Source organism: Anas acuta, chromosome 3, assembly GCF_963932015.1.
Source record: "Anas acuta chromosome 3, bAnaAcu1.1, whole genome shotgun sequence".
NCBI classification, from domain to species: Eukaryota; Metazoa; Chordata; class Aves; order Anseriformes; family Anatidae; genus Anas; species Anas acuta.
The window spans coordinates 15,732,271-15,759,197 of NC_088981.1; the positions used below are offsets into that span (position 1 = coordinate 15,732,271).

General features: G+C 40.5%; 2 long non-coding RNA genes across 3 annotated transcripts in view; both read left to right on the plus strand.

The window, feature by feature from the left end:
- Positions 1-1,441: 1,441 nt before the first annotated feature.
- LOC137853456 (uncharacterized) lies at positions 1,442-7,570 on the plus strand. The gene is made up of 3 exons (XR_011094519.1): positions 1,442-1,695; positions 1,903-2,020; positions 5,181-7,570. It is a non-coding gene; the product is annotated as an uncharacterized lncRNA (long non-coding RNA).
- A 1,506-nt stretch (positions 7,571-9,076) lies between these two features.
- LOC137853455 (uncharacterized) overlaps positions 9,077-26,927 on the plus strand; it is an 81,749-nt gene continuing 63,898 nt past the window's right edge. For both annotated transcript variants that reach the window (XR_011094517.1, XR_011094518.1), the window contains exon 1: positions 9,077-9,212. This is a non-coding gene — a long non-coding RNA (uncharacterized lncRNA). The remainder of the gene's footprint in view (positions 9,213-26,927) is intronic.

A 26,927-nucleotide genomic window follows, 5' to 3' on the forward strand; every position in this document is an offset into this window, starting at 1 on the left:
CTGCCATCCAGTCTGCAGTTGCCACATGCCATCCTCTCCAAGCTTTTTATGTTATAAACATTTCTTTTTAATACCTCAAAGAGAAATACTCTAGTAATTATAGCAGCAATTTCCTTCCTTCGCTTTACTGTTTCTTCTCTCCTGCACAGATTATTTCATTTAAGCTGATATCCTGAGCAATTATAGTACAACATCATTTGAGACGTAATCACCTCTGGCTAACCTCTTCAGGATCCCTTGGATATAAATGTGTTGATGTCTAAGCATCCCAGAGAGAACATTTCAGCGAGAAAAACTGATATGAAATCTAATATTTCCCAGGAAACTTGGTCAGGATTAAAACACAACAAGAACTCTATGTTAGAGTGAGGCAAGGAATATCAGGAAAAGATATTGCATTGATTTTATGGGCAGAAAAAATAACTATGATAGTCTATTCCCATTGCCTGCAAAACATAAGCCAAGAGCTTGCCTGCAGCCAGTGCTACTGCCTGTAATGGGCCACATCCAAAACCCTGTGAAGTCACTGGAAAAAATGCTCTTGGCTTTAGTGAGAGCTTTGGATCAGGGTCAGTGTGAACAGAAGCCCAGCAGTGCAGCACAGCTGTGGGGAAATCCCTGGCTCACATGGAGCAGGGATGATCTGCCAGTAAATGGGGAGTATCCGTGGCTTCCTGGAGGCAGGACAGGACCTCTTCCAGCATTTCTTCCCTGGCTCTGTCACTGTCCTCACTGGGGTAGGAAGGAAACTCAGGGAAAATAACCAGGGAGGAACTACTGCTTCCTGCCTCCCCACTCTGACTGCAGCTGCTGCCTAGGGCTGCTCTCAGCAGCACTTGCTGTTGCTGAATACCTCAGCAGTGAAACTTCTCTTTTCTGTGCTGTAGATACACATAGCTAGCTGGATTCTGGTCTGCTCATCTAACCTTCTGGTAAAACAAAACAAAACAAACAAACAACAACAAGCAATGAGGACAACAAAAAAGTAAACAAACAAACAAAAAGCAGAACTAGTTATTCTTTGAATTAGGAATAGCTTAAAAGCTGATGAGAAATTTGAAAGGTGTTTGCTGGGGATGTATGGGTCATTTGAGAAAAAAAAAAAAAGCATCAATTTGCTACATCAGGAATGTATTAGATCTATCTGACTAGTCTTGGGGAAAAATGCAAACAATCTAAACTAGAAAGAATCCTCAGAAATGCTCCTCTGGGGCTCCTTTGGGGCTTCGCAGAGCAATAATTTAGAAATACTGCATTTTGTGACAAAATTGCGGTTAGCATTTTAGCTGTGGCAAAACTCAGCATAAATGTATAATCAATGTTTCTCACGCTTTTAAAGAAAGGAGAAGCACATTGTGAAGGGGGTGATACAACAGAATAATTCCCACTGGTGATATAAAACCTCACTTTCCTGCCGTTACAGCTGCCCTGGTATGCATGCTCTGCAGCAAAACTCTTTGCAGAAGCAGGGAAGGTGAATGGAAGCCTGCAGACTCTGGTATTTTGCATAGAAATATTCTTTTTCCAGACCACAGTTCAATTCCTTTCCAGGTGACTAATAACTTAAAAGTGCTAATTACGGTGCAGGGGTTAGTAATGTATACCAAACAGCTGTGTCCCTCTGCTGTTCCTGATGAACAAAGTCATCAAAACAGGTCACCAACTGACCCCTGCAGCAGCCACGGAGAGAGGGAGGTAAGAGTGCTCACTTCTCAGGGGATGCTCACTCCAAGTAAGAATTACTGCTGATTCGCAGCAATGTGCACACTTCTTCCGGTGCTTGCCATCTGCATCTTTTTTAAGCCTCACTTATAAATAAGCTAAATAGTTTCCTCTTTGCCTTCCCCTTGAGCTTCCTTATAGCTAAGGGAGTGATATTTAGGTATTCTTTTTCCTTTTAAGTGACGATCTTTTGCCATAAGACTCCTAAGCAAGTTGGCAGAGATGGGTAGAACTTAAATTTTGGGTTCCCACTGTTGAGTACACCACACATCTGAAAAACTCCATCCATGGGCAGCAGGTAGGTGCTTGAACATGGCTGTCTAACACCATTTTAAATGTCCATGGCACCCTGACCTGCCTGTGTCACCCCTGACTGTCCTGCAACAGACCCACCCCTCACCTGGAAAGGCAAATAGAGGGCAACCAGGTGAAAGACCCCAACAGCCTGAAAGTGTTCAGCTGCTAAGGGGCTTTGATGGGATGGGGCAGGGCAGCAAAGGAAGGTGAGAGCTAGCTCTGAAAAAGCTGGTGCCAGGCTGTAGTGCCATAACACACCAGGTGGGTCCATACACCCTGCTCTGCAGCCAGCACAGCTGCACTGGCAGAGTGGCTTTTCGATGTAGCTGTTTTGTTCCTGATAACTCCATTAGTCCAGGGCTAACTATGTTATCCTTGAAAAACACTTCATTGCACCATGCAGATGCTCCCCGAGGAACTGTTCTAAAGCCTTTGATAAAACAGGAGGTGAAAAATTGTGAATTGGAGCTCAGAGCAGAAAGCTCCAAGAAGCAGCACTGGAAAGCACGTAGTGTTGCTTAGGACTCAGAGGCAAGTGGAATATTTGGTTAAAATCTTTATCATGTAGGCTGATTTACACCAGTAGGGAATCCAACCTTTGGCTTTCATCACTCTCCTGTAGCATTAAGGTGAGCATGTGCCAGGGAGGGAGGGACAGGGCGGGATGTGTATACGTCTAATTCTTCAGTAAGCTGAGGGGAGGAAATACAGATTTTATATAGCTACTTTTTCCACTGATATGAACCCTCTTGAAGCAGTAAGAGAAAAAGCAGCTCCTGGGCAGGAGTAGTGCCTGCTGCTGTGGAGCACTGCTCTACACTGTTGTTCAGGGGGAGGTTTGCTTCTGTCCGATTGGTTTTGAGTGAACATCAGCAGGGGGTTATTAGTGGCATCCCTATCATGTTTCTAACAGTCTTGTTAACACGCAGGAAATCAATGCTAGGAAAAGTGAAGGAGCATGCAGATAGAAGTCAGTGAACTATGCTTTGAGGCCCATCCAGACTTTCTCAATAATAATTGCTCTCCTCCAGGGATCCCAGCTCTTTGTTTGGCCTCACCAAGACCGAGCCAATAAGTGTCACTGCCTAAGCTCTTTGCCTCTTCCGTAATTATTTGTAGGCAAAATGCCAATGCTTCAGCAGCATGGGCCATGCAATGTTTATCTCAGGAGCAGCATTGCAATGCAGAAGTAAAGAACTGAACGTCTTTAAGAGAATTATTAGAAAATCAATGAAGAAAAAGGTCCCAGCGGGAAGAGAATTAAACTCACATTTCAGAAATCTTTTTAAACTTTCTGCATTGCAAGCTTCCTCTGAGTCTCTTGGTCCAACCATTTCACTTCTGCTTCCATGCTGTTAAGTGTGGATACTAGTCCTCAACAACACAAAAATGCTGTGAGATACTCAGATGTTAAGGGCTACAAGCCAAGAGAGCTTGTTGATGGGTGTTGTTTCTTTCTTCACCATCTCAGTTCCTTTGGCCTTGCTCACACAGGGGCTCCCTCACCTGATTTTAGTATGGGAGGTTTAGGAAGATGCTGTGGCCTCTACAAAGAAGAATTCCTCCTGCTTTGTCCCCGGAAAGTCAGTCTACAACATGTCCAATGCTGTGTTTCACAAGATAGAACTGTTGTACAGGACAGACAAGACACAGCATCATTTTGGTGAATTGTGGAGACCTTCTGCAAGTGCACTCAGGACAAAAATATTAAGTACCATTCTATTTCCCCAGTATTCTCTTGCATAAGGCACACATGATCAGGTGTCTGCATTTTCTGAATATAAAAAGTACCCTGAAATAGCCTGGGGCAGCACTGTGAAACCCCAGAGGAGTTAGGCAGAGCCCCCAGCGTCAGCACCAAGAAAGGAAGAACTAAGGAAGGACAGAACACAGGTACAGGTGTAGTGAGTGCATTGGTGTGTATATTACTCCTCTCCTAGTTTCCTTCCCTCACTTCTGTCTCACGGAACAACCCCTTCATCTTTTATGCTGAAGAAAAGGAAATGTAACACTGTTGATCAGCATTGCTTCTGCCATTGTAATAAAATGAAATGAGATCCAATGTACTCAGCTGTTACCTGAGCAAGTCATACTTAGTGACCTTCACTGCAGCTATTAATGTGCAAAACCATCTACCAGCTGTAAAAGCTATCCTTCATTTCTGAAGTGAGAACAAGGAAAGAAAAAAAAAAAAAAAGAATAAAAGAATTTTACACCTGTGAACACTTTTTTCTTTTCTTCTTCTAGCAGTGAATATTTAATGTCAGTTGTTAGTATTGCCTAGTTTGTTACACGTCCCCATAGGATAAAGACACTCTTACTGTTTGCACATGCCATCTTAGTGTCCAAATATCTTACACCAAACCCTTGAAATATCTCTGCATTTTGTATTTTTGGTCAGAACTAATGTTTCTCTAACAATTACAAATCATTCATGATGTATCAGTCCACCAGGTGGGATATGCCCTGTGCTCACTCTTAACAGATTTTTCTGTGGCATGAGCGTACAGAGGGATGAACAGCGCTTGGGCCAGTGGGAGAAGCTGAATGGGGGCTCTGCTCACTACCCAGCACTGTCATTTTCCTAGGGAGATGTTCATGAGGCTTCCTCAGCATTTCATGAAATTTTCATTCGAAGCACACAAGGCTCCCTGACAGAAGGAGCTCCGGTGAATCTTGCAGAGGTGGTTTCAGCCCTTACAGCCTCCTGCCATGTGCTCCTTCTGTCCGTGAGACTTGTCATCCTTGTAGCTGAATAAAAGAGGTTCCTGAACCTCAGCTGGTGCTGCTCAGAGTTTGACATATTACCTTATGCTACCAATGAAGGTGATGTGCAGGGCTGGGGGAGAGAAGCGGGGTGGAGTTGTGCCATGAGCACACCCTGACTCTGCCACGGCGCTCTGAGTCAAAGGGAAGGGAAGGGGCTCCTCCACCCTGGGGTGTACACATAAATTGCTGCTTAGTCAGAACAGCAAGGACACCGATGGGATTATTGGGTTGTTTTAATTATTATTACTTTTAACCCCCCGCTTTGCTATGTGTCAAGAGAGCCTTTTAAAATAGCAGAGCTTAGAGATCTCATGAATCCTTGATAAGCTCAATGGATAATATTTCAATAATTTCCTCCACAGTCAGAAGCACCACTTTCATTTTCAAAACAGGCTTGGATGGCTCAGATACCTCAGGCGTCATGTCCATGATCCACTGCAGACAACCACCATTTGCTGTCCAACCCAGGCAACATGTGTCCATGTCCATTTCTTTGAAGTCAGCCTCTCTGTGGTGCTGTTTAGAAGCTGGCAAGACCTCTTGGGTGCACCTGTGCATCCAAATGAAAGTCATTTGCTGAATCTGCACTGCACTGACTAAAGCTGTGTTGTCTAAATTTAATGTGGATGGCTTAAGAGGAGAAGCATCTTATGCAGCTGTCCCTGCCTTGTAGGACAAGCCTTCTAGGAGGGAGAGGTGAGAGCAAGAACCATTTCGGGTGTCTGATCCTCATCTGTCACACAATATGGTGACTCAGATGGACCAACAGAAGTGACTCCTGGAGGGACAGATGATAAGATGATTACTACATGTGGTTTTGTCCCCTGAGACAGAGAGATGTTTAAACACCTAAGTAATAACTCCTGAGCCACTACAGGTCACAGTGATGTTTCAAGAAAATCAAAGTCACTGATGGTTTCTGATAGATAACCTGGCTAGAAGAGCTAAACAGAATCCAGTGAGGTTAATCGCAGATTAACTCCCTTAAGCTGGCTGTCTTGGGCACTAGTGACAGCAAACTGTGAGCCTGTCGCTGCCAGCACAGGGCTGCACGCATGTATACCTGGCCATCGCTGTGAGAAATGTCAAAACCACATAGATGTGAAATGGAAAAGCTATTTAAGTTCTAACCAATTTCTTACAGAATTATGCCAAAAGTTAATGTGTCAAATTTATAAAATCAGATTAAAAGCATCCATATTGTGCTTTGTTCCTGCTTAAGTATGTCGGTAACTGCTCTGGGAAAGCAATGCAGTGTTGAATATCTTTCTGTAGTAATTACAAATGAGTTTGAAAATGTAGAGGGGGAGATGAAATACTAAAGGCCAAATCTAATAAAGAATTACTGTGCTGCAACACCTACCTTGCAGTCATCTGGTGCCCATATGGGATTCAGAACACTGTTAGACACCTAGTCACCATTTAGAGGAGCCTACGTATATGGGACAGGCTGATCTTCTCAAAACAGGAGCCAAAATAGCCAACTTCCTGAGAGAGAAACTGCATGAAATCTGTGCATTTGAATGTCTCTGATTTGATCTATCTGGCTAACACCATGAGCAAGGACACATGTGAGACTGTACACCTTGGCCATCTGACTCACGCTGTCAGAGGATATTCAGCCATGCACTTCTCTACCTGGGTATACCACCACATTCCCAATTCCTGGTTGGGCCCCCCAGATCTTTTGAAATATCAGAGGCAGAGAAGGCCTTTGTTCCCTCTTCATAACACTTCAGTGGCCTGACTACATATTCAGGAAGATACCAGTTTAATCTCCCTTCCCCTTCCTTCCCATACTGAAGCTGTTCCCCTGCATCAGAAATAACTTGAAAGCAGGAAAATCAGTAGGAAGGACTTCAGTCCTGCAACGTGCTGCCTGGCAGTAGTGTGAGGGGAATATCAATGCACGCTGTGTATGAACAGGGACCCACTTCAGTGCTTCTTAACTGCAGCGATATGGACACAGTCTCCTTGCAAACAATTTCTGAAATTGCTCCTGCACAGTGACACAATAGTAACAGAGCTGTGGGGATCCCCCTCTTCAGACCACCCAGTGATAGTTTAGCTGCTCCTACAGGATGGCAGGCACATTTGGATGTTCTTTCATAGGTGCAGGAACTAAATCTGGCTGTCAATAGTTGGGTCCTTTAATGACTGCCTAAAAATAGCCCACTAACTTCATTAATGTTTTAAAAATTCAGGATACTTAGACCTTCTTAAGAACAGATATGATCCAACATTTGGTTTTATTCTGGAAAGCCCAACAGGAAAACCCCAGGGAAGGGGAGAGGGCCAATAGAGGGACTGGGGTGTCCTGGTGCCTGTCCAAGTTTGCTTACGAGGAGCTGAAAGCACTGTGTGTGTGTGTGTAAGCTTTTTCAGGGTTAGAGTTCTGCCTCCCTTGCTTTATTGTTGCTTACATCCTACTTTGAATCTGACCTTGTACCGTTTATTTAGGTACACAAATAGAGCCTGTGACAGAACAAAGAACTGAAGCCGCTCTCCCAAGTCTTGATGTATCTTTGGATGTCTTTCCCTTCTGCTGATTTCTCCTTAGTTTTGCTCACTTCTTGCTTGAGTGAAGCTTCTCTTGATGTTTAAACTCCTGGCCAGATACTAATTGGAGATCTGGAGACAGAAAACCAGCCGCTATTCCCTACAAGGAAAGCTGATTTAAGTGAAATATTTCCGCAAAAGAAGTTAGATGCTTTTGTTGGTGTTTTTCTCTTCTAATGCCATAAATACTACAATCAGGTACACAGGATAGTGGCTGCCAGTTTTTCAGGATGATAAAAGCAGGATCAGCACCTTAAAACAAAGACATTGAGCTAAAATAAAATTTTCTGTGGGATGTTGCTAAACAGGTGAACACCTGGAGTCTCATCTAGCAAGTTCACCCATCACTGAGACAGTGCCCAGCATTAGCAGTGGGTAGAATATTCCTGGCCATATGCACAATATCAACATTACAAAGGTCTTGGAGACAAATACAGCTTGAAAAGACAATCCTCAGGGCTTTCTAGAAGGGAAACTGATTGAGCCAGATGGGGAGTATTTAGCCACAGCAGGCCAGATTCTCAGATAATGTAAATCAGCTTCACTCCACAGATGATATACAGCAGCTGGAACCTGTAGCTTCAAAGGATTGAGCTGAAGTCTCCTGCGCAACCAAGTCTACATAGATTTTTACCAGTAAAATTAACAAGGCTCATTTGGGGGGAGGTGAGTAACAGTTAATTTAACAGAATTTGCTGATACTTAACCAGCAATTTCTCTAGTTACAGGCTTTTTTCTTAGTAACTTAGACTTTTTTTTTTTTATTTCTTCTGAACCTCACAACACAATCAATACAGAAAAAACACATCTGAATGGTCTTGGATGGTAGCAAGCCATAAAAGCTTTCTGAGGCTGTTAAAATGAAAATCTTCCCTCCTAAGTGGAAAGGAGTTTTAAGGACAAGACAGCAGCTGCTTTGAAACGTCTGTGAATTTTTTCCTTGCAATTAGTAGCAAACAATAAATGCCTCTATCCTAAGCACTGATGGCATTTCCTCCGTGTTGGCAGCTTTTGTCTTTTCTAAACGATAATAACTGTGTGTGTTTGCTTCTGTTTAGTAGGCAATGTATATCCCTGTAAAGCATGCTCGTTCTGCGAACTAGCTGTAGGGGTGTTGTTCTGAGAAACTGTTTCAAACCTGGGCCTCTGTAATAAGTACTTCGCTGATCCATCATATATCCCTAATAGTGCTGTTATATTGAGCTTATGTGAGATTGGGAAATAACGAAACCTCTTACTTGCCCAGCTGCTCAGCAGTCCCCCATGCCTGGCACAGATTTTTACTACTACCAGGAGCAAGAGTTTGCTTTGTGAGAGTGAAGTAGAGGGGACAGAATCAACATTTGATTGTCTGCTTTCAATTATTCGTTGCTGTGTAAATGGTTTGGATTTTTCTCATATATATATATATATATATATATATATACACAATATTGACTCAACTGTCGGCCTTCAGGTAGCATTTGAAAGAAAAATAACCAGTGAATTGGTTTGTGCTCCCCTTTTCAGGGGGTTATAAGACATTAGTTGGCAACTTAGAAAACAGAAGCATGTTCCAAGCTCTGCTATAGGCTTGGTGTTTAGGCCTCTCTGTCTACCTGATAATGTTGTCAGCCAATATCCTTCTTTCACTGAGCAGAGCACTGTAATTGTTTCAATAGCCTCAGCTCTGAGCTGCAGCTGGCACGTGTTTATAATCCACCCAGTTCTGAGCAGGGCAACATGTGTTGGTGAACACCTGATTGTTTTCAAATGTGCCTGCTTTGTTTCTGGGGTAGGAGGCCAGTTCAGAGGAGTTTGTTAGCTGCTTTGTTCCCTGAGAATTGCTTCTGTCTCTTAACAGGTGGTGAAGGACTCCTAGGAAGGTAAAACCAGGCCTTTCAGCTTTAAGGTTTTTTTGTTGTTGTTTGTTTTTAAATCTAAATTTTGTTGTCCTTGTTGTTTATTTTTTTTCTTGTGTTTTCTTCTCATTGAGAAAATACTTGCTTTTGGAAAACTAGATTGTTAGAGCTAGAGATATCCTAGGCCAGGCTCTTGAAATGTGTTCTATGCAAAACCAGAGAGGTTCTGCAGCTTCTCCTTTAGTGATTGTACTCCTTATAGAATAAGGTCAAGAAGAGTTTCCACTTCAAAACTAGGCTACTGGGTGCCCATTTTCAGGGTCTGCTGCATGCTTCTGCTGCAGGAGATGATGGCAAGTCTATGGCTAGTAGAGATTCCTGCTCTTCCAGTTAGAAACGGGACCCTTCTTGTGCATTCAAATATGTGGGTCAGCTGCCCAAAATCATGAGACAATGTTATATCTGATGCTGTATTTTTGTGGTGGTTGGGTCATGTGTTCAAGTTTTACTGCTTATCCTGAGGATTAGAGCTCTTCTGGAGGGTGAAGTTTTTGTTTGATTCCAGGATTTGGGCTTAAAACCATCAAGTAGCGAGGGACTAACAGTAAAATCATCAGGCTACAACTTCGGACTTGAAGGAGAAATATGACTTTTTTAAGAGCATGTAAAAGCTACAAAGGTCACTTATTCAATTTGAGCATTTTTTTTTTTTTTTTTAATACCTAGGCTCTCAGCTAGGAAACTGGAAGAAAGCAGGAAAGATAAAAATATTTTAGAGGTGGTCTGAAAATAAACAGTTTGTGATGAAAAACATCCTTCTGAAGCATTTAGATAAAGATAAAAATACTGATGGATCAAGGTGTTTTTTTTTAAAGATAAAAATACTGATGGATCAAGGTGTGTTTTTTAAAAAACAAAAACAAAAAACCTTGAGGACAGAATGAGATGCAAAGCACCACAGTTTGCAAAGAATAGAGTTCAGTGCTGAAGCAAATGATGTTTTTTCACAAATTAGATTCACTTTTTTTTTTTTTTTTTTTATGATATGTTACAAAACAGACACAGAACAGTGTGGGGATGGAGGAAATCTGTCCCTTTAAATCTTTGCATCAGGGGTGATCTTTTAAAAAGGTATGGTTCAGCTCAAGCAGAGGTTTAGGCAAAGACTATGCATGAAACTCTTCACACTGTTATGCTGAAAATCAGACTGAACAATTGTAATGGCCTTTTGGTTTTAATGTCTATTATCTTCCTTCTGTCTACTTCTAATGTTATGTGCACCAGATTTTTCTCCTCATCTTGGGTAAACTAATTCAAAGGAAGAGGGTTAAGTTTCCTCTAGTCACAGCCTGTGAACTGCTTCGTGGTTTTAGTGAAAACTCTTTCATCAAATTGTGTCTTGTCCATACAAGACACAGATGTTGTGAACACGTGAATGGCTCACACAGGAGAGGAGTGTGAATTAACTGTATGTTTCCATGCACATAGTTGTGGTATGGCACTCTGTTTTCTTTTTCTCTTCTGTAATCTGAATTTTCAGTTTCCAGGCTTTTTAAATGTTTTTTGTTTTGTTTTGTTTTTTTAAGACTCTAGTACTGTCTTAAGACTTTTCCCCTTCTCTGATAATCAGCTGTTTGCAAACTTAACTCTATTTTAATGGAACTCTTTTTTGCCTGACAATTTTCTATGGGCTTTGTCAACTAGCCTTTCTTCTACAGCACCAGCATAATTTAGTGTAGATGTAGGGAAAGGGACTACTCTTTCAGGTTTCCATAGTGACAACCAGCCTAGCAAGTGGGGCAAATTCAGCTCTCAGTTATACTGGTGCAACCCCTGCTACTTGCACATCTGGTTTTTGGGCTCACTCTGCAGTTCAGAAAGAAACATACCTCCTGAGCTGATAAACCTTTTCTAGTTGTCAAGTTTATTCATAAAATAAATAGGGAAGTTTTGTCTGTTTTTTTTTGCTTGTTTGCTTGGTCTTGCTGTTCCTGGGAGAGCTAAGTGTCTCATTCATCTGCATGCTGTGTGAGATATACCCTGTCTTATAAAAATGTGCTTGTTTCACTGTTCATTTATTATAAGAAATAACAGTGCTCACGTGCCAGTTTTCTTCTATTTGAACCTAATTTCGTGAATCCCTGCAGAAAGCTAAATATTCCTATTCAATTTGCACTTAGGAAGCATCTTGCTGCATTTATAAATACTTCAGTCTCTTTTCCATAATAGCACAAAGATTCTACTTCTGGAATTAAAACTTGTCCTATCATTTTATATTCTACAAAACTTTGAGTATTCTCCCTCTCCTCAGTTCCTATCTTTTTTTCCTATCTTAGCAGTAGGCCACTACCTGGACTTATTTTCTGGGGGATCTTATACAAGGCTATCAACCCACAGTGCAAATACCTATAGAGAGGATTTTTTTTTTCCTGAGGTGCTATACAATTCTTTAATGTGCTTCATAAATCCACTGAATGGCTGTGGCTTTTCAATCTGCTGGTTCATCAGCTTGTCATTTTAGAAGATCCAGAAGAGAAAGACTAGGTACTTAGGCAGGTTTGGAGGCATTCAAGGTGGAGAGAGGGCAAAGTATTTCCATGGGCAATGTCAGGGAGAGGTCAAAAAAGGAATTTCTTAGCCCTCAGATTTATTTATTTATTGTTCTAGATCCTTTCTTTGCCGGCTAGCATTGACTTTCATCAGCATAGAAGAAATGTAGGCTGTAAGATGAGGCAGTAAGTGCAATTATGCAATTTCCATCCTCCCAGGTGGTTCAGTAAAATACTTCTGTGAAAACCAGGGAAACAAGTATCTTGCCTCAACACATAAGTCTGATATGCCACATTCCATGAAGAAATTTCACTCACATTTTTTATCCTTTTTTTCTACCTTTCCTGCATGCTGGGATCTGCTCCTGTTCTCATGGTGTATGTAACACTCTCCACCTCAGTAGCAGGTCTTGTAAGTATAATAGATTAAAATCAGATCCTTGTAAGGAACCACTGATGACTTTTGCATTGTCCTGTTCTAAAAAAGGTGCATGGTTACTGAAGAACCATTGCAAAACTTGTTGTCTACTTTATTTGAAACTCCTGCTGTTGAGTTGCATCAATGTAACTGAAAGCCTGTTGAGAACAAATCAACTGCTGTGCTGAAAACCCTTGTGTTTTCATTGTGAAAACCATTGTGTTGTATTGTAAGTCCTGCGACATTAGTGTTTTCTCTATGTTTTCAGCTCCTAGAGTCAGGTGATTTTAAAACACTTTTTCTGAATGTGTGTGTATGTATATGTCTGCTTGCTTTTTCGTACTGGTAGAGAAAAATATGAAAATAATTTGATTGCTTTCTAAAGTTTTAGAAATTAGAAGGCAAAAAACATAATTGTATTTATCTTTTTCAAACAGAAGGATTTATTTTAGGTATATCTCTTTTTTTTTTTTTTTTTTTTGATCAGTTGTATGCCTTGTTAACATTCAGGGTTGGAAATACTTAGGCTGCGTATTGTTTCCAATTACATCTGTCCTATACACAGCAATCTGTTACACTGGCTTTTGATCTAGAGCAATATAACTGAGAGGAAAATTCTCCTTTCAAATGGACTTCATTTTCTCAGACCCTGGCAGAATTTAAAAGCGATCTCTACCATCTCACTTTGCTTTATATTCAGTTCAATTTGAGGTGTTTATATTCATCCACCCCTTTATATTATTTATTGCTCCCTTGAACAAAACAATACATATTTCTTTCTCAGCCAAGGAATAACCTGGGCTTGTTTCCAAGGCATTTTTGGAGAGAAGTCACGGCTGCTTGCAGCAGTACAGAAGAAGACACGCTTAGCTACACCCTTATCAGGATGTGTCTGTGGTTATTAACATCAGTGATCTGCCTAATTGAGAAATTCAGAAAGAAGAAAGGACAAGCCCTTGCTTCATTCCCTCTGTAGTTTTTCCCAATGAACAGCATAGAAATAAACCCAGCATTGTCCAGAAAAAATTGGCTTGAAGTGTAGTTTGTCAAATTACAGCCAATAAAAGTTGCTGTGAATGCAGACAAGGGTTGCTATGAATATGTGCACTGGACAGATATTTTACAGGGAAGAAAAAGACTAACGTAATAGGAAGGAATAAAGGTAGTAACCTGCTGGTATTTACTTGCTATCTACAACTTATTGCAAGGAAGAAGAATCTATTTCTGGTCCACATGGAGTGCTTTGTTTAGTAATTTAATCATCAGTCTTTTGATGTGCATTGTATGCCTCTAGCAAGACATCATAGCATTCTATTTGCCTCCTTTGTTAAGGTAGCTGCATATCAGGCTGAATGCTTCAGGAGTGTTTCTGAAATAACTGCTAAACTCTTTTTCTTGGACAGGAGGCTGCAGCACCTCTCTAGTTAGTGTATAATACCCACTTTGAGTCATTGCTACAAGTCTCATTATTTTATAAGCCTTCACTGGCTATGTATGGCATTGCTTTAAGTAGGTGATGTTTCAGTAGTCCTTCTCTATCAGCTTTTTCTTTGCTGCACATAGCCTCTCTGTAGAGTACATAAATGTAGATTATCACAGTTTTTTCTTATCTGAAGCATACGGCAGAAACAGAGGTGTCTGGTGAGCTAAAATGATTACAGGTATGGAAAAGAATTCTGTAAGACAGATTAATACCCCTTCTAATGTAGAGACACAAGGCCATGCTCTAGCAATAATAAATAATCAGCATTAAAGGGAAGGTAAATTGTGTGCATTTTGCTTCTCTCCAAGTGAGAGCAAACTAATTTAATATAACTATCAATTTACAATATAATATATGTGAAGTTGGAAGGCGACACCTCTACCAAGACTGTAAATCAGGGGAAACTCATTGCTGTGGGGCAGCACAGGATCTACCCTGCCCTGTTTTACACCATCTTGTGGCCCTAACATGTTAAAAGCTGACATTGCCATATGCTCGCAGGGCTGGTGTGAACTAAGAGAAAAGCAGCCTTGTCTCCCCCCACCACCACCTTGCTAGGTGTCCCAACAGCTTGATATTTGGGTGAGATACCTACAGAGCAGGTCCTTCCTCCAGAAGGCCCCAGCTGTGTCCAGAGACTGGGTCTGCACTGAGCGACCACAGCAGTGACCTCAAAGGCAGGTTTTGAAGCACATCTGGGTGGCAATTTACAGAGAAAGGGACTTTTGGATAGGTGGATGTGGTCAGCTGCGACAAAGTGGATACAGGGCTTTGATAATTCTTCAGGAATTTCTGGAATCAGACATGAAGAAACCACTGATACAACTTCCACATTGGGTCTGCACCTGTGTGACAACTTGGTTGCTCTGGCATTGCTTTGATGCACATCTTTATCAGGGAAGAAATGAGCTCCAAATTCAGCAGCTGTAGCAGCTGTGTTCCTGTTGAAAATCCTTTGCCCCTGGTGCTATCCAGTTTGCTAAGTTGTGTCTCTGGGTGTGGCTTCTGGATGGGCGAGTCAAATTTCTTCTTGGAGATCTGGTGGTGAAGTCTTACATGAGGCATGATTTTCACCTCCTGTCTTATGCTGCTGCAGAGTGGTGTGTAGTTATCTCGTGCAAGTAGTAGATGATGATTAGTGGTGAGAACTCCAGGCTATCCTGCTAGCTTTTTGCATGGTCTCTTTGTCCTCATATTCTATCCTTCACCTCTGTCCAGGATTTCTATGCTATAGCCAGGTTGATGTGCAGAGACGTGTTATGTTGAGTTTGCTATGGGGAATCTTGAATGTAGAAGTCTACAGAAACTTAGCTGTGGACATGAGGGGAAGGAATTAAAATGGTGTGCAGTCTGTGGGTTTTTCTTTCTCTCCAGTAAGTAAATAAGCAATTTACTGTTTTCTTTGTCTATTCTGTGCTTAATCTAAAGTTTAAAGATCCTAGTGTGAACAAATGGAGGAAAACCCATAAGGAAATACAGCTCTTGTATTTCCTTACTTTTACAAGCTTTCTTGAAACAAGCAATATTTGAGGGACTAAACACGCAGACAGATCTTGTGACCTTCTGCCCCAGGGAGAGCAAGTAGCCTGTGCATGTGCAGCTCAGTGCTACCAGCACATTGATGAATTTGAAGGTGGGAATCTTGCTGGGGGAGATAGGTTGGGCTGATAAGCCAAGCAGTTCTAGGGGCTTTGGGGAAAACAAAGCCTTCCGTGGATCACAGAGAGCTAACGAATTGCATAGCTGCACTAGGCTCAGTTTAGGTGGTTTTGCTAATTAGACCTGTATGGCTTCCCAGCTTTATTATATTCCTTGTTAAATCCAGAGCAATAACCTCACCCCACTGCAGAGCTGTAAGTATTCTATGCTGTAAATACTCACTTCTGCTGCAGAGACTCTGCAAATCCTGCTTTGCTGTGGGAAGAGAGAAATCACATCTGTTCGGTAGGGACTGGGGAGAGCCAAAAGACAGAGGACCACCAAGTCAGGGATGCCAACTTATTAGAAACCTTGAAGGAATTTTCTCCTAGAACAGATCAAGATACTTCATATCAATAGTTTGTAAAATATATATTTTTAAATGTCGTTACTGTTTTTATGTTGTTGGCTAGTTAGTTTGAATAAGCCTACTATTTTGTTGATTTTTAACATTTTCAGCTATTCTGTTTTTATTAAGATGCATAAGGTGTTCTGGCTTGGTCAATCATTAATTATAATTTATTTTAATTACTACTTGACTCCCTTGAATTTAAATGAAACCCACATGCAGTTTAGCTACAGAGCTGCCCTGCAAATACACAGAAATTCAGGATGATAAAAACTGTGGTTTTGTGATTCCTTAATCCTGCCAATCTTCTCCTAGCTGAGCTCAGGCAACAAGCCTTCTCTTAGCTGTTGATACTTAGGCAACAAGCCCAGACTCAGGGAAAGTATTAATTGTAAGACAGTTTAATCTTTGGGGAAAAAATAAAATAAAAATAATGTGTTCTAAAACTTTGCACAACCTTCCTACATTCTCTTTAGATTGTATTGTACTTCATTTTTTCAAGTTTATGTTGACCTGAAATTTAATGTGATTGAATATTTCAGATTCACTATGTGTCATAAGGAGTTTTGAGTTCTGAAACAAGATGGTCATGAAATGAGTGAAAGTACTTTGCATAAAATAACCATCCTATAGCTATTTTAAGCTATTCTGTAGCAAACACTTTTAAAGTATGAAGTGATTATGCCCCACATATTACAGTTCTGACAACTAAAAGGTTAGCAAGATACAGTTAAAAGATTTTTGAATCAAAATGGTATTTAAGAATGCCCTTAGACATGTTGCTGCAGAAGGAACAAAACTGGAACAAGGAACAAAGGAAGCCCCAGTCAAAAGAATATAGACACCTGTTGCCTAACACTTTGCCATCTTCTGGTATGATGATAAGAGAAGCATCTCAGACAGCAGGTAGCTATGGCCAGCAGCTAAACCGTGACATCCCAGCTGTAGCTGGGTCAATCCTGGCGTGATAAAAAGAGAAATAAAAAGAAATATTTTTTAATCCTACTGTGGAACCTGAAGTCCAGTGCTGAGGATGTGAGAAAGAGTGTCCTAAACTACTTTAGCAAGATTTACCAGCAGTATGAAGGGAAAAGTACAGAAGTATTGCTTGGGACAAATGGGCAGGATCTGTACTGCTAATTTCAGTAGGGCAATGTGATAGGCACTGCATGCAGAATGGCTGTGTGTGATACTTGTGGAGAATTATCCAAACCAGGGGAGTTCATTGTTGCTCAGGAGTTAAGCTAGACAAAAAACATATATTTAACTATACGTTCTACTTTGAAAGTCCCCCAAGCTTTGGAGTGGCATAAACACGGGATTTAAAAGGTCTGACTCAGAAAGCCAAGTGCTCTCTTGGAACTGCTGGGGTGAGCTGGTTTGAGGGAGGATGCTTTGCCCACTGTGCTACGTTTGGAGGCAGCACTTCTACCAGTGCTTGTGGAAGGGGTAGACCTGGTTTTTACCAGAGACTAAGAGAGGGTCAACACAGAGCCCTAAGGACACCTGTAGGCCTTAATCATCCTGCCCACAAGCTAACTCCACCCCACTTATCCATCACCCAGAGGTCTGGACTATCATCTGATCCCAGCCCTGACTCTCCACACCACACTATCAACACAACTAATGTTCCTGGGAAGCTGAGCAGTTGCCAGTCTGTGTGATGTGGGATGGTGCCCTGGGTGGTGAAGTTTCTGCCCTGAGCTGGGGTATCTATGGCTCCCAACTCAGTCACCTCAGAACAGCCTGCTCCTTGACTTTCTTTTTTATGCCAGTGTGTAAAGCTGCATTTCTACCATGAGTTAATGAGCAGACACTCTTGATATCTACTTCAGAAAGCCATAGGCAGTTCAAAAACTTCAAAACCTGTGTTTCTCTCTCCTTTTCATTCTCTTGCACACAAGATACGTAAATATATCTGGATGTTACAGCTGCAGGTGAATTTAGAATAGACATTAGAAGTTTGTAATGTTTAGAGGAATAAGGTTCTCTACCAATCTGTTCCAAAACATACCTAGTTCTAAGGGATGATTTACAGATTTTTTTTTTTTTTTTAAAAGATCATATGATATGATGATGTGACAGTGAGGGGCTGAATCTGAAGAGGTTTCCTCCAGTTCTGTTTCTGTAAATCTCATGATCTTTGTTATTAGAGAGATTTTCTGGAGTAATGCTTCTCTGAAGGGTGCATGTCTTTACTGGGCATTTCTGATTTTTGATTCTTCTTCTATTTCTTTGAGCCCATTATTGCAAAACTTCCAGTACCCTCCTCTTCTGACTTTTTTTCGTTCTTCATTTTATGGGTGTTCTCCTCCAGCAGAAGGGAAGCTGCCCACCATGTAGGTCAGCCAGTTGTGATGGAGCTGCTGTCTGTTCTGTCCTAGGGCTTTCATTGCCTCTGTAGTTCAAAATACACACACAGCCAGGGAGAAATAGGACTCCTCCCAAAAAAGCAAGTGTTTTCCAGGCTGGGATCGAACTTCTCTATGAGCTGGCATTTTCTTCAAGCCCTGGAAGGACTTTAAGTATAACTTCAAATTCCTGACTTCTGTTGTTGTTTTGGGGGATGAGGGTGGTGGTTTTTGGTGGTGGTGTTTTTTTTTTCTTTTTTTTTTTTTTTTTTTTTTTGTAGAAAATAGATTTTTGGTCAGCTTTAAGTGTTTTTAATGATTTCCTCTGAGCTCTCTGTAACTAGCAGTTGCATGCCTTGGTTTGCAGGCAATAAGAATGTGAAAGAACATATTTCTGGCATTTTGTTTAGGTAACCCACAAAATCCACCCCTAGACATCCCCATTTTTTCTCTCAGACTGTAGGGTTGCATGCATTCGTGAAGGGCATTGTGCTCCTTATCTCCTACGGAAAGGTGAAACATATTTGCAGATAGCTGGATTTGGTATATCCGTGGAGAGAAATTATTGGGCTGGAGGGGGTAGTTTTGAATAAGGTCTTATTTACAGGACTGTGTGCATACTTGTTATTACAGAAAGAGGTGCCTTTTCTGTATATGCCCTCCTTATGTTGTACTAGTGCTGGAGACTAGTATAAGTGAGCGAGTGGTGTTTCTTTGGCTATGACATCTTAAAATATCTCCTTTGCTGTGTCTGTGTGGTCTGTTCCCATCAGGTTATTTCATCCTGCAATCGTAGAGCAGACCAATGAATCAAGAGGAGAAGAAACTCACTATATTTCCTAATCTGTGGAACATTGTCTTTGTTTTGCTCTAGTTTCCAGTGTCATCTTGGGCAAAGTGTAAGGAGCACAAGAGGGCTGGATGGAAAACCTCTGTGGGAATACTTGAGGCTACTCTCGAGCAGTGCTTGTGCTGTGTGTTGTGGCATTATGCACTGTGCTGTGCATGGGTGAGATGGTGGTGGTGGGAATCTGCTAATACTTGATTTTGGCAGGGTTAATCCCATGAGAAATAGTAGCAATGTTAAATTACAATACAGCAGATAGCCAGTACATGCCTTTGGGTATGCTGCTTCAATACTGTTTGTACTCTGATATTTACTTTTTTAGACTGTAATAAAAGCTAATTTTATTTCAACAGCTGAAGGATTTTTCTCCATGATGTTATTAAAGAAGAGAGTACAGCCACTACAAAGATGTTTTTACATTTATTGCCAACTTTCTTTGACTGAAGTAGTGTGTGCCAGATGAATTTTCACTGTCTGTCTTGCCCATTCTTTTCCCTAATGTTGTGGCTTCTTGTACCTATCCTTAGGAGATGCAGCTCCAGGGAGCTGACACAAATAATGCAGAAGACCTGGAAGTCAAATAAAAAAAAAACAGAAGTGACTGGCAGGAGCAGAAGTACAGCAATAAAAATGCTATTTAACCTGCTGGCTAATACAAAAAGGTTGTTTTTGCAACAACTAGTGGAAAAATATATTTAGCAATTAAATTAATCCAAACAAATAGGGGTTTTAGCCCCATTATTCTGGCTAAATTCCAGCTCAGGTAATTACATTCTGGCTACCTGCTTTCCCTCTGCAGTTTGTGCTGGGTAAATTATGGCTTATATCATGTGTGCATGTGTTGGGCTTGTTATGAACAGCGATGTACCACGTCAGCATCTGGCATGTTCTATCTGTTAAGAAGCACAGAGGTGATTGCATTTGAGTGGAAGTAAGGGGTGACTGTTTAGCTGTATTTAACACATTAGTAGGCTTTGTGGATGCAGCAGACACCAGGCCCAGCATGCTAAAGTGATGGCCATAATATAAACAGATAGGCAGTAGTTAGAAATACATCGACAAGACAGATGAGTTGGATTAGCACTCTTCTTCCCTCCCCACTCTTCCTGTGTTAGAATGTCCCATACTTTTCTGCTGAAGCTGAACATTTTTCTTTGTGTCAAAGCCAGCTTGTAGAGGCTGCCTGTGTTTTTAATCATGACTGTGCATAGTCCTAGCTCACAGAGTAACCTCACAGACAGATGCACTGGTGGAACTGAGGGAAGAGATGAGGGAATGGGTAAACCATCTTTGACACAAAACATCCCTTCCTGGCAGCATGTGTGCTACTCCAGTCCTCTGGGAGATTCGGCTGATGCTGGCACATTCCTAAACCCCTTCTGGGGAAAGGCAGTGAAACACTGAATTCAAATCTAGCTTACAATTCCTACTGTATCTGATACAAAGCAGTCTCTTGCTGTGTCTTTAATGCCATGTTGAAGGGTCACTGTAATTTAATACATTTTATTGATTGTCAGCTCATTTGGAGTGGATCATCCCTGCAGAGCTGAAATATGAAAGCATGAGACAAGGGTAATGTCCTGCAATCACCAAGAATTTTCCTCTTTTTTGCACCATTCCAGATAATACTTTGTATGCTGACGAAGTGGTAACTAGCGTACAGCACTCATGTCAGGGAGTCCTTTCCCACTTCTGCTTTTTGATAGAGCTGAAGAGAGGGCTCATCTTTCCACTTATGAGGCACTAAGAATCCATCCAGATCAGGTGCATGTGAGGTACAAGTGGGTAGATGCACTAGTATTTGGCTGTGGAGCTGCTAGTGAAATTCAGAATCATCAATGTGTTAATCACAATTGGGGGACAGCTTTGAAAAAACATACGTGATCTGTTATAACCTGGGCTTTGGAACTACCTCTTCCTGGTACTAACCTTACAAGCAAAGGGCACACTTGGCTTCCACTAAGAGCCCCAGTTACCTGGAGATGGGGCACATGCATACCACCTCACAGAGAGCACCTGAGGGTAGCCAGCTCATTGTTGCATGGAGACTGAATGAACAGGAGCAACAAGGTATGAGGCAAAGAACCGGTTCCTTTTCACCTAGACAAATGTTCTAACAGCTGTGCAAAATGCTTAGGGTACTTGGATGAATGAATTAATATAAATGAACATTGCCAAACAGATTGTATTGAGAATTACTTTAGAGCACAAAGATTTTTTGGTGGTTAAGTCCAAAATATGAAATTTTTCAAAATTGTTTTTATTTATCAAAGCAAAAAATATTTTCTGCAGGATAAACAACACATTTTTTTTCAGCTTTAAGCTCTTCTTAACAACTTTAATTTACTTCGTTTAAAATGATTCAGCCATCACTGCTTTTCCACAATAGATATTTTGTTGTGGAAACTAATTGGAATGTGCATGATAGATGAACTACATTGAAAACTCCAATTTTTATCAGCTCTAACCCTTGATCTTAATTAACTCCTCTACATCTGTTTCCGTAGAAACCAACAATACAGTCAATAAAATACTACAGCCAGCTGCTTGTGCTGAAGAAATATGCAGAACAAACCGTGTTTTCAGTTATTTGCTTCTGACCAGTTTGTGGTCGCAGCAACAGGTGTACTTTGTTGCCTTCAAAGGCATCAGGAGCCTGATCCTTGCTAGAGAAAAACACATCAGATAATGACATTCTTTCTGCTTCACAGGTGGAAAAGATGTAAAATAAGGGTGGTACCTTTTTTCTCATTGATTGACAGCTGTTCTGTTCCAGGGATAATTAATAGTCTAATTGAAAATATCAAATACTTTTATGTATAGGGGATAGGGGAATAAGAGAGTGTATTTGGCTCATGTGGCAAGGTTTGGGTAGTGGGGTGGGGTGTGATGCAGCTCTTAGTTGCCTATCAGTGTTAAAACACCCCCAGAAATTGAATCACCAAGCAAGCCTCCTCACTGGGGGGGGAGGGGGGGCGGGGGAATTCAGTCTATTTCCCCAGACCAGGAGTCTGTTCCATGAATGTACCTCAGAGTTAGAGGGTCACTAAAGAAGTGGATCCTCTGCCAGAAATCTGAGACTATATGCTAACCTGTCACCTGGAACTGAAAGCATAAGAAAATCTTTTGTAAATAAGATGTGCACAAGCTTTGAATTGTTTCTTTGCTTTATGCTTTTATAAATTAGTACTTGCATTTGAAGTTTCTTTGACCTGGATTGAGTTCTGAAGAGTTTCAAGTTTGTTAACATAGAGGTATCCCATTTCTGTCAGTGGAAAATCTGGGGCGTTTCTGTCAGAGGAAAATCTTTAGTATCTTTGGGGTACTGTTTGTCCCCGTGTCCCCCCCACACACACACACCCCGAAAAAGTGTAAGTGACAGTGTCCTCCAGCTTGCAGTGTTGTCGCTACCATTTGGGTCTTTTACAATACTGATACAAAGTCAAGTGTCATGACATTATTAAGCATTGTGATACTTGTACTTTTAATAGGCTGGGCAGAGGAATTTGAAGTTGCAGTGACAACAGGGTGCAGACAGATTTCAAGGTGTAGTTTGTAACTAGCACAAGAGTACTAGCACCTAATGCTTTTGATAATGGATGCATTTAGAAACACAGCTCTATTATGGTAGTGATATTTCATCCATTTCTAACAAGAGCTAATAATTTTTTGCAAGAACTGTGAGGGAACTGTATGGTTGGAATATACATTTGGGAAGGGATGTGATAAATTGCCTATAATTTTATTTCAGCTTTAAATATTCTCCCTTAAAACATTCCTGATGGTATTTTAATTTAAATAAATGAGAACTTATTGGCATTTGCTTACGTCCATATTTCTATGAGTGTAGATATGTAGATTTTTTTATCTTTTATGAAGATAAACATCTCATGTCTGTGCGGTCATGTATGACAGGTAAGGCTGATGACATTTTCTGTAATTAAAGTTGCCAAATGCTTTTCATTACAAGAAACTGAAAATAGGGTGTAATAGCTTTCTAAAACATTAATCTGAATGTTGAATGTACCAGGTAGTTTGTCAGAGATGTTTCCATTATCATATCTATTAAGAAGAAAAACAAACAATTCCTGTCAGTCAAACTGTTAGCCTTTGAAAATATCCGATTTGTTGGAGTTCATCAAAGTTCATAAGTTTGACAACTAATTCTTCTGAAGTTGCTTCTTGCCTGGGACATGATTTCTATAGGATTGAAAACAGCCTGTCTGGTAACTACACATAATGTTAGGCCTGAGCACCATCAACAACAAAAAATAATAATTTTGTTTCCCCTCCCTGGAAGAGAAGCTTTGGCTGGGTATAGATACCAGAAATATGACCCTTTCACAAAGTGAGAGCTGGAATTCACTGAAGAGATGGGTGTACGCTGGTGCTGATGTGATGTGAGGTAAAAGAGAAAAGCTAGAAATTAAGATGTTGTGGAGGAGGAGGGGGAAAAAGAAGCCTGAAAGCTGTGAGGAAAGGGGGTTCAAAGTGCTGGGTAAGATGAACAACAGGAGAATAGATGAGGAAAGGGATAAAGTTTGTGTGATGAAATAGAAGGGATAGCAAGACTGACTGGACTTGAAAAATAATTTAATGAAGGAGGGATAAGGAAAAAGTTGGAAAGCAGTTAAGGGTGGTGTTTGTAGCAATATCTGAAAGAGGAAGACAGAGGTGGTACTGAAACACACAGAACAAGACCATTTGAGACTGGGAAGAGGTGTGATAAGGGAAGGTGAAGTTTGAGAAAGCTCATCACCTAGTGTGTTTCCCTAACTGAGTAGAAACCAAAGCAATTTGAGAAATGGCATAAACAATGAATGAGGGGAAAAAAATGGACTAATAAAAGTCCTGTCATATGTTAAGTCACCGATTTTGGTCGTCACAAATAGGAATTAGTGTATTTTTTCCTTATTCTAATTTCTTTGTATCAGTTTCCCTTTTGTAAACCGGGGAAGGTTCTAACCCCCTAACCTCATAAATGTGTTGGGAAGATAAATGGCAAAATGTCTGTGAAGCACTCACATACACTAATGATGAGTACTGCAGAAACACCCAGGAGGAAATTAATAGTTCTGTCTTCAGAACTGCATTTGTAAATGTGCAGTAAATAAGGCCTGGGGCAATATGTTGAACAACAAGCAGAAAACAAAATATTGAATTGCTGCTCATTAAGTGAGCACACTCCATTCTCTACACTAAAGGAGGCAGAAAAATATGGATGTAACATCAAAGTTTATATCATAAGTCACATAGAAAAGGGAATCTGAGATGAGGCGGCACTTGCAATCTTAATTCTTTCCTAACCCTAAGAGAGTTTTTCTTTATGACCTTAATAATGTTCTCTTAGTGCTTTTGTTTTTTTGTGTAGCTATGTAGCACAAAATGTTATCTCATGAAAAGCATAGGAAAGAAGTATGTTTTGAAGAACAGATTTCCTCTTCAAGGAGCGCAAAAACAATTCCACTATTAGAATGAGATTTCTTATGTAGTTGTATGTTATCTGGCATAGGTACACTTACAACTGTAATACGAATGTACTTGTCATCCCCGTATGACCTTCTCTAGCACACTATTCTATTATGAATTTAAGAGTGTTCCTGACAATCAGGATGTTTTTTCCCACTGAGTTGCATTTTGTTTGTGAGTAAACACAGAGTTGAAATGGCCTCTCATTTAATGAGAGTTTTTGCATTTCTACAGGTATTGACTTAGTAGCCCCACGCTACCTAGCTGAGTGAGCTGGATCCAAATAAGGGTATGAAATGTATACCTACTGTTCTAATTAAAGCTGATGGCAATTCATCACCCTAATTGCAACAATGCCCTCCGTGACAATTTCTATCCCAAATGTCCCGTTCTTCTTTCTGAGCAAGTGACTTTAAAAAACATTTGGAGCCTTGCCAAATACAGAGAGAAAAAATTACTGACTGCGATATCACATGAGAAAACATTATGGAATGAACAAATGAAGAGGTCAAGCAAAATGGTGCGAATACTCTATCAGTCTTCTGGAAGTATGAACATATGCCTGAACATTAGTGGTCGTATTATCTAATTTTTCCGGTAAACTAGTAGGAGTCATCTGTTAATAAGTTAAGATTTTCTAAAATGCTCTACAATCTTTGATGCTGTCAGACTTTTTTCATGTTTTGTTTTTAATTTCTTTTTTATTATTATTTTATTAAGGGAAAAAGGGAATAGATTTAGGCTTGGGAACAGGTTGTGCAGTCAGTGGAAACTTGCAGGATGCAGTCAGTTGGGCCCTTCCTTTGTGAACCAGTGTCTTGGGTGAATAAGGCTCAGTCTTATTAGGCTGGGCTTTACAGACCCAGCATACTCTCAAGACTAAGAATTTTTCACTCTGTGGAAAATAACCTAAAAATCATAAAAGAAAAATAATGTTTCTTGATTCTTTACAGGTTGAGTTCATTACTCTCAATATTTTACATTTCTGATTGACTTGTTGTAGCCCTAGGATACGTGCAATAGATTTTCAGTGTGGAAAATTAAGAAGTAACACTGAATATCATTTACATAGCCTAAGGACATACATGAAAAAGCTTCTTTGTTTTTCAGTGGACAAGAATCACCCCGTTAGCTTTAACTTTTTTTTTCCATGTGTTCTCTGGAGTTAGCATGTTATTTCCGTGGTCTACCAGGCTACTAGAAACAGTAGACATGACAGTAGAAAGGATATTACTAGACATAAATTGATATAAGTCCTAGGTGAGGGAATGGATGGCACTTTTGTAGAATCACTGCTTGCTTCTGCAGGTAACAACCGCTAAAATATGAACTTATTTTTTGCCTCAACTGGTCATGCACTGCTGGATGAGGGTGTGAAAGACCTGAACTGAGACATGAATCCTGAACACATCAACATCTTGCACCCATTGACTTTACTGAGAATTGAGAATTTATCACCCTTTGGGCTTTGGATTTTTTTTATTTATCACACCTACTTTTAAAATCCTGAAAATGTCAGAATGTGAATGCAGTACTTTTTCTTAAATATTAGATTTTTATTAGAAGAAAAAATAAAAGGGGGGTGGGGTGGGGGGAGAGAAGGGGTCTTGTGGTCCAGCTGAATTCTGGCTCTTTCCAGGCTACGTATGAAGTTTTCTCTGTGATGTCTCAAATGGGTCATATGCTACTAGCAAGCCAGATCCTCACTCTTTCAGAAATCAGTTTATATTTCATAGTACCATATGGTATGACAGACAGGACCAGGCATAAGTGAATACAAGGTACATCTTCCTAAGACAACTTCTCATGCACTTGGTCTCTCTCTTTTGCTGAACGTTGAAATGCAATTTTCAAACCACTCTTTCTTTTGCTGGAAAATATTGAAAATTGTCTCCATTGGGTGACCTTGTGTGAACCAAGAATATGATTTGTTGTTTTTGCTGATATATGGAGATTTTATGACTCCAAAATTATTGATGCTCGTGGGGACTAAATTTCATGCTGTGAGATTTTAGTTTCTGGATTACTGTGTGTCCCAGTGTGCTGGGAGATACAGCTGGTGTCACTTTGCATACAGTTGCCTAAGGACACAGGGTGGAATTCTGCTATTACCGGTGGATAAGGTCATGCAGTAATGGTTTTTGCTCAAAAATTTATATTGTAAATAAAGGAATTGGGGAATGATGGAGGTGGTACACAAAACCTGTATTCCCTGATGATCCCTGCCTCAGGGAGGGAGAAAAGGAAGACACTGAAAAAGTGAGCTAGGAATGGCTAGAAAAAAAAAAAAAAGTGAGCCTAGAAACTGGCTTTCTAGGCCTCCTAGTGAAGATTTCACTATGGATTTCATAGACTTCCTTCCATCTTAATATGGACACTCATCCAGGAGCCAGATGTTTCTGGTGGGACAGGTGGTTCTTCCACTCTGGTATGACCTGGAACTTGCCCATTAAAATTGGTGGGATTTACACTACTGTCAATGTGTGAGCTTTTTATAACCTGATTCTGCAAGATGAATGTTTCTGTGTCTACTTATATCTGAGTTATCCTATCGAGATTGATCAATTTATTTAAA